Source organism: Magnolia sinica, chromosome 18 (genome assembly GCF_029962835.1).
Source record: "Magnolia sinica isolate HGM2019 chromosome 18, MsV1, whole genome shotgun sequence".
Lineage (NCBI taxonomy): Eukaryota > Viridiplantae > Streptophyta > Magnoliopsida > Magnoliales > Magnoliaceae > Magnolia > Magnolia sinica.
In genome coordinates, this window is record NC_080590.1 from 30,237,445 (window position 1) to 30,260,201 (window position 22,757).

At 38.9% G+C, this 22,757-nt stretch overlaps 1 pseudogene; it reads left to right on the top strand.

The window, feature by feature from the left end:
* Positions 1–16,803, top strand: part of LOC131232332 (cyclin-D3-1-like) — a 38,504-nt pseudogene extending 21,701 nt beyond the window's left edge.
* The last annotated feature ends 5,954 nt before the right edge of the window (positions 16,804–22,757 follow it).

Here is a 22,757-nt window from a genome sequence, read left to right on the forward strand (position 1 = left end):
TTACTGTCCACTGCCTCTTCTAGCAGCTGTTGAGGCCAATGACGACATTGTCAACACCTACCCCCAGGGCACCGCCGAGGTACCCGGATCTGTAGGGGAAGCACCGGAAGCAAGCGGAACTGCAGGTCTTGAACCGCAAGATTGGATTCCTGGAGGTGAGTCCATCGATCCGTCTATCTTTCTTAGATTTCTTCTGTTTCGTTTCTTCCTGTTCTTTTGTTGTGATTTTTGTTCCGGTGATGAATTTGGGAAAAGGCTTTGTTTTTCTTATGTATAGGGAGTTTGGTATCGGGTTTTCTAAGAATTAAAACAAATTCAAATAGAGAATTATCCCCAATTAGCTTAATCCTGTTAAGATAGGCTACATTGATGAAGCGTACTACCCTCATGGTTTGTAGTCGTCCGTCTATCGAATGGGATGACTCTGATTTCTTTTCTTTCTTTGTTGTTTTTTCTAGATCTGTTTCTTGTTCTGGTAGTGGGTTTGGGAGAAGGCTCTACTTTTCAATCTTCTTAAATTTTTCAAAAAGAAAAAGGACCAATCCGAACCTTGCCCAATCCGATCTGACTCAGTTTTCCTGACCAAGTCAGACTCGGATCAATTTAGGCCAGCAGGGGTTCGGGTCGGTCTGAGTCAGATGACTCGGACGCGGTCCCGAATCGGTCCGAGTTCGGGTTGGGCCATGTAGAATCCGGACCGAGTCGAGTTGGACCCATTCCGATCCGACTCGGTCCGATGCCCAGCTCTACCACTGGCTACCATGGGGGTGGTGGAGATAACTACTCCGAATCCATGGAGATCTCTGGAGTACTCCTCACATAGCTTCCTCGAATCCACGAGGGAGAAAAGTAGTAATAATTCCTAATAAATTCAAAATAACTTAATTGATTATTAAAATAAAACTACAACTCTTTATATAAGGACCCAAACCTAAGATGGAGTTTTAGACTTAGATTCCAACTCAAGCACTCTAAAAACGTGACTTACTATAAATAGTAAGCTTATTATTTATAAATGACCTCTATTTCTACCGGACTTTATGGTTTTCGGCCAAAAATAGTGTCCAATTTAGCCTAACCATGTTATTCTCCTAACTTTTCTAAGCCTATTTCATGTTGGGCATGACTTCTAAAACTTACTATTTATAGTAAAAATGAAACTAAATGAGCCTTTTGACCATCGATCTAATAAAATCTCATAAATTTGGCATGGGCAACCCAGCATGGTAGGGTTGGTTGGCTTGATTAGGTCATCCTACCTCAAAATCATATATAATATGTCAAAAAATTCAACCTGCAAGTTAGCGAGATATGATTGATTTAAGGTTCTGATGGTCAAGATTGTTTCCCCCTCCAATTGGGCCTTCTCTGGTCCATCTTTATCATGAAAGCCTATGCGACTAGCTCTACATTAATCTCCTCCACTTTAAAAGAACTCTACCTCAAATTCTCATCCAGTTTTGGTTCATGATACTCATTTAGGTCCAACAACATTGAAAGTACACAAGATCTTCATGTCATCTGAAAGATCAACAACATAAGCGTTGTCATTGATCTTTTGGAGGATTGGTACTAATCCAATCTTCTTGTTCTTCAACTTATTATAGGTCTCAGTCGAAAATCTCTTCTTGCGTAGATGAACCATAACATTATTGCCCACCTCGAATACCTTTTTTCCATCAATGTTTGTTGGCTTACCCCTTGTACTTGTCGTTCAAAGCTTGCAACTTGGCTTGCATATCCGCATCAATGCCAATGATTTAGTTTTTCATATGTTCCGCTACAACGCTCATGCCCGGGAGTTTAGGCAAAGGGACCAAGTCAAGTGTGTGGCGGGGCACTCAACCATAAATAATCTAGAATGAAGATTTCCCTGTCAAGTGCTTACAATGGTGTTGAATGTAAACTCCGCTTGAGATAAGGTCAAATCCCACTACTTCGGCTTGGCACCTAAAATACAATAAGAGGAGGTTTCCCAACATATGATTCACAACTTCAGTCTACACATTAGTCTGCGAGTGGTAGGCACTACTGAACTGAAGTCATGTACCGAACTGATTATAAAAAGCCCGCCAGAAGTGGCTAATGAACTTCATGTCATGGTCAAAAGTAATGGTATTAGGAACCCTGTGTAGCCACACGCCCTCTCTGAAGAATAGATTCAATATGTGTGTTGCATCCAGGGTCTTCCTACATTGGATAAAATGCGTCATCTTTAAGAAATGATCTACCATCACGAACACCGAATCCATGCTGCACTGTTTTTATGGGAGACCAAGCACAAAGTCTATAGATAAGTCCTCCCAAGGGCCATTGAGCATAGGTAATAGGGTATAGAGGCTTGTAGTTTGAGACTGCTTCTTTGAGGTTTGGCAAACATGACAACGCTGTAACGTTTTACCCACGTCATGTACCGATTACAGTCAGTAATACCATTCCTCAATAAGAGCCCGCGTCTTGTCTCACCCAAGGTGTTCACTAAGGTCACCTCCATTTAGCTCTTAGATAATATACTCCCTCAAAGAACTTTGGGGGATGCATAGTTGATTCCCTTTGAAGAGAAAATCGTCTTACATATGTAGGTCATTGGGATGACTCTCTTGACACATCATCCATATATCCTTAAAGTCCTTATCCTTGGTATACAGGTCCTTGGAACAGTTGAAGTCGACCACCTTATTGCTCATCATAACTAGTAGTGATACACGATGCCTAAGTACATCAATCACTTTGTTCTGCTGCATTGACTTGTGCTTCAGAATGAACGTGAATTTCTACAAAAATCTAACTCATCTAACATGCATACAGTTTATGTTTGTTTGACTATTAATAAACTTTAAGACTTAATGGTCAGTGTAGAAAACAATCTCTCTTTGAATCAAGTAATGTCGTTAATGTCACAACACTTAAACCACTGCATATAACTTAAGCTTGTATGTCGACCATTTCTTTCAGGCTTTGCTGAGTTTTTCATTGTAGAAGGTTACCAACTTACCTTCTTGTGATAAGACTCCTCCAATTCTAACATATGAGGCATCACACTTAACTTTAAACAGTTTGTCAAAACTAGGAAGAACCAAGACTAATATTATGGACAATCGATGCTTGATTTTATCAAATTTCTTGTCAGCCTCATTGGTCCACTAAAATGATCATTTTTTTCCATACAATTTGTAATGGGTGTAACTATAGTGCTGAAATTTTATACAAATCGACGATAGAATGTTCTCAACCCATGAAAACTCATCTCTTCATTAATGCTTGTTGGAATCGGCCATTCCCTGATGGCTCACACATTTTCATCATCCACACGGATACTTGTGAATGTCATAACAAATCCTAAGAACAACAAGCTAACTATTTAAAAACTGTACTTTTTTAGGTTGAGGTACAACTTGTTAATTGTCAAGACCTATAACACCTGTCTGAGATGTTTCATGTGCTTTGTCTCACCCTGACTATATATAAAGATATCATCAAAATATATTACTAGAAACCAACCAATGAACATCTTCAATACTTGATTTATCACATGCATAAAAGTGTCTGGTGCGTTCGATAGACCAAAGGGCATGACCAACCACTCATACAACTCTTCCTTGGTCTTGAATCTCATTTTCCCCTCATCATCGGTCTGGATACAAATATGATGGTATCCACTCCTCAGATCTAGTTTAGAGAATACATTAGAACCTTTTAGCATATCAAGTATGTCATTCAACCATAATATCGAGAACTGATCTTTAATTGTAATATTTTTAATTGTCCGACTGTCAACACACATGCATCGGCTCCCATCTTTCTTTGACGTTAATAAAGTTGACATGGTGCATGGGGTCATGCTCTCTCTCAGAAGACCCTTATAAATTAATTCCTCCACCTGCCCCTGAAGTATCTCACACTCTTTCGAATTCATCCGATAGTGAGGGCGGTTGGGCAAGCTAGCCCTATGGACAAAGTTTATGTAATATTGGATGTCCTGCGTAGGGGGCAATCCATCATGTAACTCTTTAGGCTATTTGAATTAGTTCAGCAATGACCTCTAACTTGTTTAAGGGCTCCGATTCTTCACTTTTTACCTCCACGGCTTACACCTCACTGATTTCCTTGGATTCCTCCATGAAATCTCAAATGGTGGGGAGGGAGTTCTTATCCACTTTAGAAGCTTCAGGTTGGTTCTCTGGTGTCATAGGGGCAAGGATCGTCTTGCGACCGTCCTTGACGTGTGTCGTATCACGGTCCGATTGTCATGGTCGACTGAGCAACATATGACATGCTTTTATGTCGACCACGTCACAAAGTACTTGATTTATATAATTCCTACTAATTGAAAATGAGAAAGTGCTTTGTTCAGTTAAAGTGCATTGTTCAGTTACCTTGGTCTTGTTCACCTTTTTTATCCAACTAATCCAGTAAAAGGAATAAAGCTTTGTCGTAGGTATCCGTAACTTATCCACGGTCACCTTCGAGATAATGTTCTTGTTACCATCACTATTTATGATTACATCATAGACTTTGTCATTAATGGTATACCACATGTGTAATATACTGTCCCGCTGTGAGTGCACCTACTTTCTTAAAGTGTACAATAAGTGCATTACGTCTAAGGACTTACCATGATCCTCAGCCTAACATTCTTCGTCACTAGCTCTTTCAACGGCTTATTCATCCTCATCAAATCCAGGGCTTTCTTCCGTTGTCTTACCTTCAGCGCCCATTTGTTATTGACTAAGTGGGTTATGGGGAGTTGATGATAGGTGTTTGATAAGTGGTTTGATTGGCCACATCAGTAACAATTGTTCAGCCTTCGTTGACCATAAGGATTTGGAATCCTGCTCGGACCTGTTGTTGTGGACATTGTAAGTTAAGGCATAGATGGATAAATTCCCGTGTCACGGTTTGTGGTTGTAGGAGGTTGAGAACGCCCTCCTACTAGTTCTTTTCCTTTAACTAGCGTTGAATCATGTGTGGGACCTATCATATGGGCTCGAATTGAAAGATAAGGCCGAGTAGGGACTCATGCAAGTTACATTTATGCTTTACCTGTTAACTGAACCGCTTCATCTATGTTTCCGACTAGATGCATCCGAACTCGGTCCTGAATTGTCGATCATAATCTGCCTATGAATCGTGATACCTTTTGCGATTCAGTCTCCGACAAATAATTTCGCATTGCCAACCACTAAAATTCTTCTCTATAATCTATGATGATCTGATTCTTCTGCCGGCAATTTCGATATTGCTGGAACAACACTTGCTCATAATCACCAGGAGGAATCATGATCGAAGAAGGCGTCTCATCTATGGTAATGATCAGATTGACACCTTGTTTTATTAGGCACGTGAGAGTTGTAATTCCTCACCGGGTTTCAATTTAAACGCAATCAACTTCACTTTTTTTTCTTATAGTACGTTCATGTAATAAAAATACCGCCCCACTTCGACTAACCAATTAAGAAAGTCTTCTATATGTAATAAGCCATTAAAACTGAAAAGTTCGGCCTTACCTCGATGGTCTCTTTCAACACAATATAGTCGATCGTCTCCATGGACTGGCCGTCAGGCAACAATGCCACCGATGTCCTCATCGCTGGAACTCGACTCATCTTGGATAGCCTTATGATTTGCCTCCAGAAGCACTCTATGGAAACCATGGTTGTGTCGTACAGCGATCACGAGTAGCTGAGCATTGCCTTGTGCTGTGCAGAATTAGTGCATCCACAATACGGTCGATGGTTACCTGCAGCTCTTACATGATCAACTGATTCTCTCAATGGAAAGCTTCAATTCTTTTCGATAGATAATGAATCTCTAGATCACCATTCACATGATTTTGATCCATTTCATCATTGGTTACTATCGGCCTGAGGGGAGTCCTCGCTCTAAAACAACTTGGCGTATGGAGGAACGTGATGAGGTCGATCACCATCTTCCTCTAGAGATAACTAGTCCAAATCCACGAAACTCTTTGGATTCCTCATAGAGCTTCCTCGAATCCATGAGGGATAAAAGCATACATGATTCTTAATAATTTTGAAATAACTTGATTGATGATAATAAAAATGAAATTACAACTCTTTAAATAAGGTTTTCAAATCTAAGATAGAGTTTTAGACTTAGACGGCCCAACTCAAACACAAACGTGACTTACTATAAATAGTAAACTTATTATTTATAGACGACCTCTATTTTCTATTGGACTTTATGGTTTTCCACCAAAAATAATGTGACCAATTTGACCTAACCATGTTGTTGCCCTAACTTTTCTGCACCAAAAGTTATACTCAAACTAAAACTTACTATTTATAGTAAAAAACGAAACTAAATGGACCGTTTGACCATTGATATGATGGAATCTCACAAATCTAGCATGGGCAACCTGGCATAGCAGGATTGGTTAGATTAAGTAGGTTCTTCTACCCAAAATCATATATAATATGTTGAAAAACTCATCTTGGTTTAGGAGACACAACTGATTTAAGGTTCTCATGGTCGGGATCATTTTCACCTCCTATCTGGCCTTCCGTGGTCCATCTTTACCATGAAAGTGTCTGGGACGCGCTCTACATCAGGGGGCCTTTGTTCCCACCATCAGGTGGCATGCATAATGCATCTGATAGATATGAACCATTCATTAGGCAATGCACATGGTGAACATTGCATCGGGCTACGAGATCAGCAGTCAGATCACCACAATCACAATGGAACTCTGTAAAACTTCTAAGTCACGAATTGCCCCCAACGAGTAGGAAGCCCAAGCAACAAAGAATTGTGGGGGCCACACCCAAACATCTGTGTGACATTCAGTTCGTCCACAAGATGGTTTTCACCGCATTGGTCCCACTTTTGTTACAAGATCTCAGTTGTTCATTAGGTGTGGCCCATCTTGCATAATATATGACAGAAATGCTTTTTGAACACTAAGCAGGGTCTGGTTCGCAGTATTAAATATATATAGCATCTTCCATCTTTACCGTCCATTAGATGCCCCACCAATCAGTCAGCTAGGATCATGCTTCTAGTGTAATTTTCTGAGTTATAATCCATCTATATGACTCCGCTGTTGGTAGGTTTGAATTTGAGGCGAATAGGGGAGTGAGTCACCCTGCAATGTAGTTATCATATGCAATTCCCGTGAAAACTTTGTGCTGGCACGCGTGTGTGGAATAGGAGTCGTTCATCAGGCTGTTATGGTCATCAAGTGGCCGATAACAGATGAAAGGCTTAGAGAAATTAAGTAACTGCCCAGATTCTTCGTACTAACCCATTTGAAGGTCCGATGGAAAAGATTTTTTGGATGCAGTGTTAGCATGGCAGGAATCTCCTCGTGACATCTGATACAGGCGTTTGTTGTTTGCACATGTGGGAGATAGTGAATCTTCAATTCCAATTGTTACACCTCTGAAGATTTTGGTAGCTGTGATCATGGTTAGCGGGCAGGGCTCATGATATATATATATATATATATATATATATATATATATATATATATATATATGTGTGTGTGTGTGTGTGTGTGTGTGTGTGTGTGTGTGTGTGGCCATTTAAGTACTTAAATGGGTCAGGCCCAGATTAACCCAACTGTGCATCGAACCCACACCAGTAAGGAACAAACTCATTGGTTTTTGTTGAGTTGATTTAAAAAGCAGGTGTGGAAACCCATTTTATGGAAGTGCACTGCCATTGTATGTGTCCTCTAACTGGGCAGGGATAGCATACCTTTAGCTCCATCTTCTATACATAGACTTGAGGAATGGTCCTGCAGGGTTGGGTTCGGTCAATTGAGTTTGAGCCGATTACAGTTAATGGGTTAAGTTGGGTTGGGCTTGACCCTGATGATTTTAACAGGACCCAGATGGAACTCTGGGTAATAGCTTACGGGTTGGTTTTGGGCTGACCCTGATTGGACCTGAAATCGAGCCATTGCCACTACTAGCAGACAATACTCTCCAATTTCATAATTGAGATCGATACCATGCATGGAAGGAGGAATTATACGATACATGGCCAAATGTACACACGTCTTCGTTTTTCATAAGTGGTGGAGATCACGTTTCCGTAATCCGTACCATTGGTTTGTTGAGTCCTGCTGTAGATGATGAATGTATCAACTACAGGATTGGAAGATCTCCGCAAACAACCGAAGGACCCTTTTGAGTTGAATTTGGACCGTTGTTATATTATAGCTATTAATTGAAAGGCTAAGATCATGCAATATTAAAAATGATTTTTAAGGAATAATTAACGGTCTGGACTTCCATTCAAAATGCAAGATTCAACGAGATTTCTCAGCCATGGTTCACGAGTTTGTTGTGACTTGTCCGAATCGACTCGAACTCGGTCTGGCCGTGTCCGGTTCGATACCGTTAGTCAACCCCCGAGTCTCAGGAGTTTCAACACCTGGTCAAGTGTATCCATATGTGGTGAAATTCCACTAGCGTGAGTGTGTGGGTTGTGTGTGCGTGTGTAAAAAATAAAAAATAAAAAACTAAAAGTCAACCCCCGAGTCACCCTCGGTCAGGTTCAGTGGGTCTTCACACCCAGTGCGGATTAGGTGAGGTAGGGTAACAGCTTAGTGGGTTAGACCCTGACCGTGGGCCTACCTTGATATATGTGTTGCATATCAATGCTGTCCATCTGTTTTGCATGCTCATTTTCGGGCAGGGTCCCAAAAATGAGGTAGACCCAAATCTCAGGTGGACCACACCACTGGAAAAAAATGGTGATTCAATGCCCACCATTAAAAACTTCCCAGGGCCCACTATAATGTTTATTTCCCATCCAAACTGTTGGTAAGGTCACATAGACCTGGAGATCTGGATGAAGGGAAAACATAAATAGGAGTTTTATCCAAAACTTTTGTGGCCCTCTAGAAGTTTTTAATGGTAGGAATTTAATCACTACTGTGTCGTCCACCTGAGATTTTGATCCGCCTCATTTTTAGACCATAATCTAAAATGAGTTTTAAAAACAAATGGACGGTGTGGATATTAAACGAGTTGGGTCCCACGGTTAAGACCTCACCCACTAAGCTGTTACCCGTTCCTCACCTAATACGCGCCCTTCAGTCCATTGTCCTCAGCATTCAGCAAAACTGCAAGGTTGCCTTGATTTAAGAGACTCGAAAGTTAGTGCTACCAATGGGCCAGATTGGCCCTTATGACTCGGCATGGATACAGACCTGGGCCTTGACTTAATAATGTACTCTTAGGGCTGTCCATGGGCCCATCTGGTCCATAGGCATTTGGGCCGACCCGCTTTATTCTTAACCTTATTTAGGGATGCACATGGAACCGGTAAAACCAGTAAACCGGACTGAACTGACAGTTTGGTCCGGTTCTAAAGTGCACTGGTTCAGTTTCAATTTCAAAAATCAAGGAACCGATTAGTTCGGTTCAATTCTCGATTTGGGGTTATGTGGAACCGAACCGAACCATGAACCAAACCGTAAAACTGAATTGTGGAACTGAACCGTGGAACCGATCTTGGAACCAAACCTAGAACGGGAACATATATTTTAAAAAAAAAAAAAAAAAACACCCTAACTCCTCATTCTCTTCACTCCGCCCCGCTGCAATGCTGCCCCCATTGCATTCTCTCTCTCTCTCTCTCTCTCTCTCTCTCTCTCTCTCTCTCTCTTTTCCACATTAGCCAAAACCATACCGATCCGAAACCAAACCGGCTTTTACGGTCTGGTTCCAGTTTGGTTCTAGGGTGCAAATGTTCTGGTTCCAGTTCCGATTTTCCTGGAACCGTTAGGAACGGTTCGTTCCGGTTTCACCCCAGAACCAGACCGAACTGACCTGTGTGCACCCCTAACCTTATGTATTCACCGGCCATTCATGTGAAGCTTATGATCCTCTAATAGTGGAGACTTTTGTGGGATGGTCCATCCATAATAGGGCCCACTAGATGAATATTCTGGATCACCAATTGTCTTATACAAATGAAATTTCCCGTCTTTGTTCCTGGGCTAACAATTTTTAGCACAGGCAAGTCCTAGCCCTGTGTACAAGACTTGGCTAGGCTAGGCTTGGGCCCAAGTGCCACTCCACCATCGGAGTTTGTAAGAACCTGGCTCCTGAGGTTGGGCTCAATGCAGAAATATCTATTATCGCCACTGGCTATCATGTTCTGGTTTGGGCCTAAGCTGAGGCCCAAGGTTCAAGCCTATCCCTAAAAAAATTGTTCCTATGATAAACGGGCCGGACTGCGGATGACCCCCGGCGAGACCTATCGAAAGCCCTAAATATTAATTGTTTGGGCTGAAAGATTATATTGCCTTGTGACCACATTAAAACTCTTCGTGGTGGATCATGATTCTATTCCTACAAGCATCTTCCATACTCTTGACTGGCAAGTCTTAAACAGATGGATAGCAATGCTCCATCCTAACTGAAAATAAGGTTGAAACTGGGCCAAAAGCCCAGATAGCATGAAGAATGTCCAGGTCCAGCCCATGAACTAATGAACTGAGTCCAGCCTACAAACCCTAGCCTTGGCCCTAGCTCAAAATGTTTTTATGCTAGAGTTGTATTAGGTAGAGATCATTTATGGTCCGTTTGGATACCACCGAATAAGTTACTTTTTCTACTTACAATAGTAGATAAGTAACTTATTCGAGATAAGTTAGGGGGGCCACATGATGGATGACCTACATCAAGGTGGGCCCCACATAATGAACAGTCCACATTAAAGGTCAGACCCTAATAACGAATGGCCCACATCCAAGGTGGGCCCCACATGATGGGTGGCCCACATCAAAGGTGGAGCCCATGCGATGGACAGTCCACAACAAAGGTGGCTCCACATGATGCACAGTGGATATTCAAGGTGAGCCCCACATAGTTGACAATAGCATTGATGGTGGGCCCCACATGATAGATGACCCACATCAAGGAGGACCTCGGATAATGCACGATCCACATCTCCTAAAAATGAATGACCCACATCCAAGGCGACCCCACGTGATGGACGGCCCACATCCAAGGTGGGCCCCATGCAATGGATAACCCACATCAAAGGTGGGCTTCAAAAGGTGGTTGGCCCACATCAAAGGTAAGCCTCACATAATAAACAGTTTACATTGATGACAAGCCAAAGTGGGCCCAACATAATAAACAATCCACATCAAAGGTTAGCCCCATATGATGAACCATGGAAATTTAGGGTGGACCAAACAAACTTGATAGATAAGTACTTGTGTTGTTGGAAACCAAACATGTTGTTATACTTTTTGATAGATAAGTATGTTGATTACCAAACATACTTATCTACCAAATAAGTAGAAATCAAGAGGCATAAGTAGCTTATGTAAAACAACTTACAACCCAAAAACCCCCATAGTGAAACATTTTTATTATCAATGAAACTTTTTCACAACTTTTTAAAAGATAAATAAATAAATATCTAGAGTAATCATCAATAAATAAGAATAATAATATATATTTGAAGCCAAATACAAAAAATTGAGTGGGTTCCTAAGCATCTAAATGATCAAGTTTGAATGGATGCAACATCTTTTTGTTACTTAAGAAAAATATTGTCCTACAATGTTTAGAAAATTAATAAGTTTTACATTGTAACATCCTATTCTTATTAAAATTTTCAGGAAATAACAGATAAAGACTTGAAAGATAGATGTCCTGAATGAGCGCCAAAGTGTCACCCAATCCTTATTGTCCATGTGAGAAGTAAGAACATGTATAGGCATGTGAGAAGTAAGAACATAGGCAGCATTAGAAGTTCCTTGATGCAGAAGATATAATCCTTTCCCTTCACAATCACCACCAATCATCTTAGTAATAAGATCCTGAATAACACAATAGGATGGATAAAAAAGTATACAATAATTCAATTATTTGATTAAAGATATTATTAAGAAAAGATTAGATGAAAAAGATAGTACATAAATGACAGATGAGATGGATAAAGTATCATAAAGAATTTATTTATTTATTATTATTTTTTTAAAATGCTAAGAACCATTAACCAATCTAACACTATTCAATATAGGGGTATAAGAGATATATCCTTGTCCGTATCCATCATGTAGTCTAATGCCCTTTAATCAATCATCCAGGAAGTATGCCAGGCATGATTGGAAAATGCTGATACAAATGTACCTAACTGCCCTACCTAGTTAAAAACTGAAAGAGAGGCTTGACGCTTGTTCTTTGGAGAGGAGAGAGGAGATCTCATCATCATCCCAAAAGAGGTGAATGTTTGTAAATTCCTAGTTACTAAATACATCTGGTTCTGTTCGAATCTGATCGAATCAGTTCCAAACGGATCGGATTGCGGATCAGTACGGTCCGATTTGCTATTGGCCCAAACTCGATCCGATTAACGGTCGGATTTGCTTGATCCAACTCGAACCTGTCTGATCCAGGCCGTCGGTTCTGTTTGAATCGAGTCGGATCAGGTAGGATCAGGTCGGATCCACCGGATCAGGTCCATTATGCTCAACTATAAACTCAAGTCTAAGGGTGCACACTCAATACTTAAATTTCGGGGCGTGACAGCCCAGCCGATGAATTCTAAATTGCTAACCGCTGGGATTCTTTTCACCTGTAAAATTACCATAGCCAAGCTTTTAAAGATTGAAATAATTAATGATGATAATAGTATAAAACATCATTAAAACAATTTAAATTTGTACCACTTAAATAGTTATTCAAATATTTTATTGAATATCCAGTTTTCTCTCTTTCTCCCCAACCAACGGTCAACTTCTCATGTTCTCCAACTGTTGGCTTGGTTCATCTCAGCTTTTGTTATTTTTGGCTCTTGGCCCATATCTACTATAAGGCTTGAAAGAAGATAACAACAAATCATATGGATGTGTGCTGTTTGTATTGAGATTGGGAGCCCACTGGAATTAGGGTTAAGTGGATATTAAACCTCTTTAAAGGTGTGTTTTTGTAGTTGTGATCTATCGAATCTGTGGACCAGCCAACCTGTCCTTATATATGAAATAAAAGGAACGCTTTTTCTTTTTCTTTTTTTTTTCCCGGAAACGTGGACAGAGGGCTTTGCAGCACACATGCCTACCGACACAACAAACGTGCGCTAGATCGATGTAGGACACTCATCAAATGAGGCTGACCATGAGCATTCTTGGGTCCAAAATTCAGGAGGGTCCACTCATGTGGTATGCCATGAACGTGTTGATTACCGACCATTGGTCGATTTCTTTCACAAGCTTAGAAGTAGCAATTAGGCTGTAAAAGGACCGAACTTGAGTTTGATTTTGGCTCTAACTTTTAACTGGTGGGCCCTTACTAGTAGTGCCAGAAGAGGACTATGCTTGATAACATTGACGGGTGGAAATGGGTTGGGCTACTAGTCAGCCCATGTGTTGTAATCGTGTCTATAAGTCAGGCCTGGGTCAATATCCATTTAGTATTTTGATCCTGAAATTCATTCCCAGTCCACAGAAGAAGCTGAGCCTTGTGATAGACCAAGTCTCAACAAAATTTTTTAATGGGCCCAACCACAATCCATTTGTTGATATGGCTCTTTCAGATCCATGGGCTCAAAAGTCAGAAACAACCAAAGCCTTTGGTGGGCCCGACCCGGAGCCCGATGGACCAGCCTGACCATTGGTGTTTACATAGCAAGATTAATAATCTCATGTGGGGTAGAATTTCTCTGATCATGGGCCAGGGTCTAATGATTACACCAAAAGGATGACTATACAGATGTCTAGTGTGAAGAATATTACCAAGATTTTGAGATATTGTGTTTTTATGTGATATTAATGCCAAATGAACTTAAAAAACTGTAAAACCTTAAGTAATTTGTTAAATAAATATATATTTATAAAATTTGAATGTATTTATTCATTTAGATAAATATTTTTATTTTTGGCAAGATTTGGACTACGCTGATATCTACCGAAACCCTAAATAACAATGATCAAAACCATCCATTAAACGTGAGCTTTGGACCATGGCCCATTTATAGTTGCACCAAGAAGATGGACGCTTGTGATGATCTTTGCATGAGGGCAATTGGGTTGGTGCATGTCTCGTGTGCATGAGTGGCAACGTAAACCTGAAACAAACTCAAGAGGTAGAAGATGATACCAAGCTAGAAAAATTATTCAGATTGCATCATGGAAGCTGTAGCAGCTCTCTGGTTAAATCACATGTGGCAATATCTGTGGTGATTGGTATTGTTTGATCTCTTGGGCTGCCACATGGGCAGGAGAATATATACCCAAAATAAGCCAAAAATCTTATTGGACTATAGATTTTTGGGTTTTTGTTTTCAAAGGTAAGAAGAGAATTTATTACCACCCAAGCAGACCAAAGCCTGAAAAATTACAACTGAGCCGGGAAAGAAAAGGAAAAGAAAAAGAGCCAACACAATGTCTAATGGATTAGGAAGGCCCACGCACCCCAGGCCAGAGAAAAAAAGAGAAAAGTACGACCATAAACCCTAAGGCAGGGAAAGAAAGAGAACCGCCCACAATTCGGTTTCAAGAAAACTAAAGCAAGCCCACATCCCAGACATAAAGAAAGAGAAGACAAAGATAGCCCACATCCTTAGGCCAGGAAACAAGAAATAAAAACTAAACTAGGAGGTCCAGCTACATGAGATCAGGAATACGATAGGAGCTAGAAGACCGATAGTTGATGAGCTGGGACATGATGCCCCTGCGACGATGCCAATGATTCTTACACAGGTATTTACTTACAAGGCTTTATTATAAAGAGACCGAGAGCATAGGCACATAGCCTAGGAAGAAGAATCCTAGTCAAAGATGGCTACTAGAGATTTCTGATTGTGGGTCCATGTTTCCAGATATTGCTAATTGAACTTGGAACATTGCTCTAACCGTTCCTTTTACAGGCCACTGATTGGTAGTTTGCGGGTACATATATCTCATATACTCTTTTGCAGAGTTGGACCTTCAGAAGTAAGGTAGAGTTGGATCTTGAGAAGCAATGTTTTTAAGTTGGATCCTGTTAGTGTATACAGTTGTGTACAGGCCTGTGGTATACTATATCATTTGTAATTAGGTTAGGTAAGCTTTAGAGTTAACATACCTTACCTTCAGTTGTAATATTTTTCCTTTAAGTAGATGATATTAGGGAGAGGAATGAAATGAAAACTCCTTCTCCCCTTCCTCACATTTCTCTCTCTTTATTCTTTTTTTTTTTTTTTTTTTTTCCCTTCTATCATTCTTTATGGTATCAGAGCATTCTTGATACTTATCTAATATTTTGTTTCTTATTCTACTAAAGTGTATGAGAATCTCTAAGAAAATCATGTGAGAGTCTATCTAATGCAGTAGCATTTTCACACCGGGCTCGAGTGGGGTTGCCTATGAGATACAGGGCCACACTCAGGGTGAGCGGCCCGTGTGAGGTGGGTGACTCATAGGAGTGTGAGGCGGTACCCATGTGCTTTGGGGCCCACGAGATGAGTTCGGCCGAGGTCTTAACCTATGAGATGTGAAGCCTGAGCTATGAGATAAAAGGATTAATTCGCCATGCTCTAACAATTTGAGCTTTTAAAGCAAGTGGTTAATTGTCCTGCATCACCATCAATTTGTATTAATTTCTCCAGTTTATTAAATGGTGAAAGGAAGATAATTTATCTCCATCACCATCCTACAGATACACTTATAATGCATTAGTAAAAGCATCCAAAAGTAATTTCACCACCAACTACCATCTATGGATCAGGAAACTCACCAAAGAAGATTCTGATGTACTATAATCTAGATCCAAAAACTTTTCTTTATTTAGAAACCCTCCAACATTGACAAATCTTCATAAGAACTGGAATTTGTTTGGAAAACATCAAGAGTCATTGGCCTACTGTAGAAAGCTTCTAGTCTAGTAGGCTTGCGCCAGCTGCTCTCTCTCTCTCTCTCTCTCTCTCTCTCTCTCTCTCTCTCTCTCTCTCTCTCTCTCTCTCTCTCTGGAATCAACAAATGTTGGATCTAAAGAAAACAGTTATTGAAAAACATAAATAGACTTCTACATCTTCCAAATCTAGAGAAAAGGTTTCAAATTTGCTTCTCAGTACTCAATTAGGTATTTTATCTCATTTGGATAATGCTTTTTTGGACAATCGCTTTTCATCGTATTTTTTTACTGGATGTAGAAGTATTAAGAAACCCATCTTCATCTCTCTCCTTCCTATGTCGATTCCGACCCTTGTCTCGCTTCTGCTCGCAGAGAAGTTGTTGATTGGATGCTCAGAGTCAATACCCACTACAGTTTCACACCTCTAGCTGCAGTTCTGTCTGTCGATTAGCTTGACAGGTTTTTGTCCAGCCTCCATTTCCAAAAGGACAAGCCGTGGATGACATAGCTCGCTGCTGTTGCTTGTCTTTCTATAGCTGTAAAAGTAGAAAAAACCCAAGTCCCCCTTCTCTTAGATTTGCAAATAAATAAATTTTTTTTTAAAAAAAAAAAACCTCAAATTTCTTGCTTTTTTGGGGGATTTCTATAGCGTTCTGATGATTTCGAGATAAAAATCTAAGTGGTTTTTTTCTATTTCTTTTTAAAAAAAAAAAAATTTAAGGTGGAAGATTCTAAGTATGTATTTGAAGGGAAGACGATTCAGAGAATGGAATTGCTGGTCCTCTCGACTTTGAAATGGAAGATGAATCCTGTTACTCCGCTTTTGTTCATCGATCATATCATTCGACGGCTTGGATTGAAGACCCACCTACATTGGGAGTTTCTTAGGAGGTGTGAACGGTTGATTCTCTCTATCATTGCTGGTAAGATTCAAAATCAAATACTTTTTGGATTTCTTTCCAATGAAAATCTCAATTGATTTATATTTGTGTATGGATAATCAAATTCAAAGGTTACTTCTTTCTATCCAATCAGGCTGAAATTGAATGTTTATGAGCACAACCAATTCGGACCTAGCCAAATCCGATCTGACTCGATTTTCTTGTCCGAGTCGGACTCGGATCGATTCAACCTAGCATGAATTAGGATCGGATCGAGTTAGATGACCCAGATTTGGTCCCGGATCGGATCGAGTTCGGGTCAGGTCATTCAAATCTCGGACCGAGTCGAGTTGGACCCAATCTGATTCGACTCGGTCCAATGCCCAACTCTACTTGAGTTACGATCCATGACTCGTATACTTAGTGTACTTAAATTAGTGAGTCACATTATTTAATAGAGGCATAATATAATCTGAATTTTATGTTCTCATTAATATCCATCGATACATTCATATCAACTTAATCCATTCACCACCACACATCCAAAAAAATCATGAACACAAGTTAAAACTAAATTGAGACTTTTATTAAGTCATTAAAATCATCAAGTTATTCAAAAATAAAAAAATAATAATAAAATAAAAAATCTAAATTTGAAGTCATTTAAAAACAGAAATAAAATAATAATAGGAAACACATGTCCTGTTTAATGATCCAACGAAGTAATCTCGTCTTTGGTTAAATATAGCTACTGATCCTGTGGATCATCCATTGGTTTTGCTTCATATTCTTGCTTTTGAGTCATTGTATCTGCTTCAATTCCATCTGTACGGTTTTTTCATCAATAAACCGTCAGCTAGCCAGGCCCAGTGAGTGAACTCATCGTGGTTCGTGCATAATACAATTAAAATAATACATACAAGTAAAGCATAAAAATTAGAAATATAATGCAAATAATTAAAGCGTATGCTATTAATAGTATTGATGATGCATTAAGTAAGTATAAATAAAAACCATCCACTTACTTGACTTGGATATCGACAACCCGTATTTACACTCGGTAGGCTTCTACCGTTGGTAGGCATGGGCAAGGCCTGCATCCCCCCCCCAAGGTAATTGTACAAGAGTGTTAATGATGCCAGACATGAATGTTTGATGCAATAGTAATCATATCAGTAGTCACATACATCTCTCCCTATGAGAGGCATTTCACATGTTCATAATCCAAGAATATCTCAGCACTAATAAGTTCATAATCAATTCTCAATCAAGTCATTCACAACAACAAATTATTTTAATTGTATGGAGAGGAAACATGTTGGGATTACTCACCTGATGATTTAAGGAGAAATCCGATGGAGTAGAGCAGAGAATACGTATAAATAATCCATATGCAGTACATCATAATATTAAAAAATATTAAGTTCATAAAGCATTTGATTTATTTTGATTACTAATTAAGGTTATACATGAGAGTGATACTTAGGTTTTACAAGGTAACATACCTAATAGATAGGGTTTATTTTATCTATCTCAGCCAAAAAGGCAGGCTAGATATCTTATAAGATGACCCACCACATGGATGGCTTGGATCTTACAATAGCATGCCATGATGACACATAATTTGACCCTATGTATGTTTTATCCTAAACATGCATGTACCTTATATATAAGTTTTACCATGCATCTGAATGCTGAAATATATTAAATTATATATATCGAACACACTTTTTTTATGTGGGTCCTACTTAAAGGGATTTAGACTGATTATATGGTTACCACCATTATATTGACCATTGGGAAGAAATTTCAATCCAAACCAAAATCTGTGGAACCTGTAATACCCTAAACAATCATTGTATAACTACTATTATTTTCTTTCTGTATGGGTCGCATACATTTTGGATATGTCCTAAATTTACATTCTTAACCCACAGTAACCTTCCAAATTAAATGGATGGAGTGGATATAATACATATATCACTATGGGTCCACAATTTGACGACCCAAGATGATTTGTAATGTTAGAAACCGCACTTGGTTTCAACACTGGAAACCAAACTTTATTATTATTATTTTTTTGTACTTATTTTTTATCTAATTTTTTAATAGGTCCCATGATAATCTAAACCATGGGTGAAATGGGTAATCTCCTCATGAAGGACGAGCCTAAAAATCTCCTAGAAATAACACTTTTGTAACCCACATGAATACTCAATGGTGGCCATTTAATTTTCACTATTTAAGGCACTGTGGTCCACGTGAGTTTTCTTTCGAATAAAATTTTCAACCACATGTCTCTTATTAAGTGACAAGATTATTAGACGGTACGAATTTGATACTTACATCAAGAAAGGCCCTGCATAGAAGGCCCATCAATCCAACTAATTCCAATATGAATAAATCAACTTCACTTTTACACCCATTTTATATTATTATATTTTTTTCATGATGGTCCATAGATAATGTGTGCATAAGATCTATCCCATTCACCATTTTACTCACATCGTTTTAGGACATTGGTAAAAAAAAAATGAGGTAGATTCGTTATTCTGATGAGTCATACTACCATGAACAACACCGACCATTCTTCCACCATTAAAACATATACATTTATTATTTCAGACTCTCCTAACTATCTATGTAAGATCCGAATTGTTTATTAGTCCACACAATTATTTTTTATGGTCAAAATATTTGGTATCTCTATCAGAACTCCCCGTGGCTCCGATAGATATTCCAACGGCGAATGCATCATGAATTCTATTTTGCATATTATGGCCTACCAAAATGTTAATTTAGTCTAATTTTTGGAGATTTTTCATATTTTGGTCCTTAGAACCTAATAGATTGAATTGATCGGCCCCACATGCAAAATAATTCAAATACGTAATTCAAGTAAAATCAAGGCACATCATGCATATGCGCACATATTGATAGATACGCACATGCATTACACCCATGGTAGATCCATACTGTCCATCACGCAAAGCCAAAGCATAATAACATATTTAAAATAAAAATCTAAAATAAAATAAGTATTAAACTTTACAAGTTATTCTTCCACTAATCTCTCTCCTTTTATCTTTTCTCTTATTTTTATTTTACTCTTTTTGATTAGCGAGAAATGTTTGTCCTTAAAAAGAAAACAGAGTTACTCGGATAAGAAAATGATGAGGGAGGTTTCAACCGATTTGATCTCCTTTTAAAAAAATAAAAATTTTAAAATTTAAGGAATCGAAAAATTTTGGAGTTGTTATAGATTTATTTTCCATTGATATGTGGAGTTCATCCTGTTCCTTATGAGTAATCTATTCCGTTAATCCGCTTTATTATATCATGTTAGGTTATGGACCAAAGGACATGACATATCTAACCATGTATGAGTAAGTGGTGATGATAGATGGTATAGCTGGATTGGATTGATAGTGACTAGGGTCACGTAGTTGGGACGGTGTAGATCACTAGAAAAATCCACCCCGTACACTCAACTTCTTAGATCTTGTTAACTTATGGAAAAAATGGAGCTTATTTGGTAATCATGTGTGCCACAAAGTTTGGAAATCAGCTTAAACCCGTCTATTATTGGAATTTTCCCTGTGGCCAGATCTGATGATCGGTTTGGATCTTCTTAGTGGGTCCTATTATGATGAAAGGGTGATGTGTTTGACGGTCAAGATCCCAACCAAATGAGTTGAGAGATAACATGTGATACCAAAATACATTGGTGTTATTTTACTCCTTTTATACACACACACACACACACACGATTAAGTTGCATAGACCAGAAGTCCCACACTTTTGAAAATTTTTTAAAATGTAAATAACTTTCATTCACACTGTTAGTTTCAGATGAAACTTTACCATGACCCATCATTTCGTTTGCTTCATCAACAGGTAAAGTTTGAGCCTTGATCTCACCAAGATAGCCAAAATGCCTTTTTAATGACTCACATCTACCTATAATTCAAATCAACGTGTATTAATGTCCCATATGAAAACTTACCGGTAATTGTAATGTATGTCCTATAATTTTTCAAATGAACAGTTTATTTTGATATTTTGATGGTCCGTTTGACGGATACGAACATGATAGACGAGATAATGAAGTACAAAAATTTAAGTAATTGGATTGATAGGATATTAATCGTACTTACATGTTATTATACAGTGAGTTTTGTAAATGGATACATAAAAAGTAGTTTTTGGATGTGATCTATATTAGAAATGTACACCGTTAGATTTAAGTGAATGGTTCATCGGTGTAAAATGCTTAGATCATAATTTTGACTGTAAGTTAAGCATATTTATAAGTGACGAACAAAATGAGCGGATTCAAATTTTAATTTGATGTGCGAACAAGTGGTTGTGAAGATTTGGTAATTAGTTTACTTTGATCAGGTGGTCCAAATTCAAAGTGGATGGTCGAATATCTTCATCTGATGGTGATAGGTTATATCAATGGTTAGTTTTAATTTATGGGTAAGAATATTAAAGTATTTAATGATTCATCCTATCAATTAGCGGTTGAAAAATGCTCCCTATGCGTAGATTCTGATTAAACTACATAAATATTAATGGATTTATAAGTTTACAGTTGAACAAGTGTAAAAGTGTAATCGTACATCCTTACGTACGGGTAAACTCGCACCCAAAATTTCGGATTGTTACATGGGTGGACCACAACCGTTGGTCCAACCGGTTGGATTTCAAACCTCCTTTTAGTCATACTTAAAAAAATAATAATAATAATAAATAAATAATGAAAATCCTGAAATTCTTGTGTTTGTAAATCCCCTCTTACCATTTGGCAACGTTTGTTTAACAAAAAGCCACATCCGTTACTTTTGAAGTTAACTCAGGCCGTTGAAAGAGAAAAGGATTATTTTGACCCACTTTAATTTCCTTCCTAAATCTTTTGTCAATGGACGGCTTTCATAATCTCACAAAGTATCATTGAGCATTATAGTAAGGCACGTCATTTTCCAACCCAGCAACTCTCAGTCTTTTATCTCCACCATCAGATTCCTGAGTTTGATAGAGCATTATTGTAAGGGATGCGGATTGCGTCCTACCCCCGCCCGGAAGATTACCGTCCGGGCAGGGCTCTGTGGGGCCCACCATGATGCAAGTGTTTTATCCACACCGTTAACCGATTTTATCGGGTCATTCTAATGTAGGATTTTAAAAATGAAGAACCTCCACAGCTCCAGTGGACCACACCAAAGGAAGCTGCAGTGGTAATCACACCCACCGTTGAAACCTTTCTAAGAGCCACCTTGATGTTTTTTTACCCTACAACCTATTCATACGGTCATGTATACGTGGATGAAGTGAAAAAACAAATATCAGCTTGATCCGAAACTTCTCCAGATCCCAAGAAGTTTTTAATAGTGGACGTTCAATCCCCACTTTGTGGTCCATTTAATTCCTATACCTGCCTCATTTTGCTCATATCTTAAAATGATATGAAAAAAACGATGAACCGCGTGGATAAAACACTTACATCATGGTAGGCCCCACAGAGCCCTGGCCGAACGGATTACTGTCCGGGCGGGGGTAGGACGGAATCCGCGTCCTTATAGTGATTTAGCAAGGCACGTCATTTTCCTTTTCTTTGGGCCCAAGATGTGATCTTGTCTGTCTTCTTTTTATTCATAGCACGGTAGTGGGCTTCTTTGTCTCTTGACCTGTGTGAGCGGTTTTTATCTCTCGCTCCTTGGCCCAGGTGTTGATGGTTTTCACTTTCTATCCCCAGCCAGGGTGTAAGATGCTTCCTGCCGTCTCAAAAGCTAGGTAAGGCTTATGAGAAATCCAGCCCATCCATCCATTTTGCAATCTCATTTTAGGATATGAGATTTTTATTTTATTTTATTTTATTTAAATGATGCAGATATAAAATTTAAGTGTGCCACACGAGAGAAGAAAGTATTGAAAGAAATGCCCACCGTTGATGCTTCTTGAGTCCACCTTGAGGTTTGTATGCATCCATGTTGTTAACGAAGTCATTACCATGGGTTGAATTAAAACATAAAAAAATTAGTTTTTATCT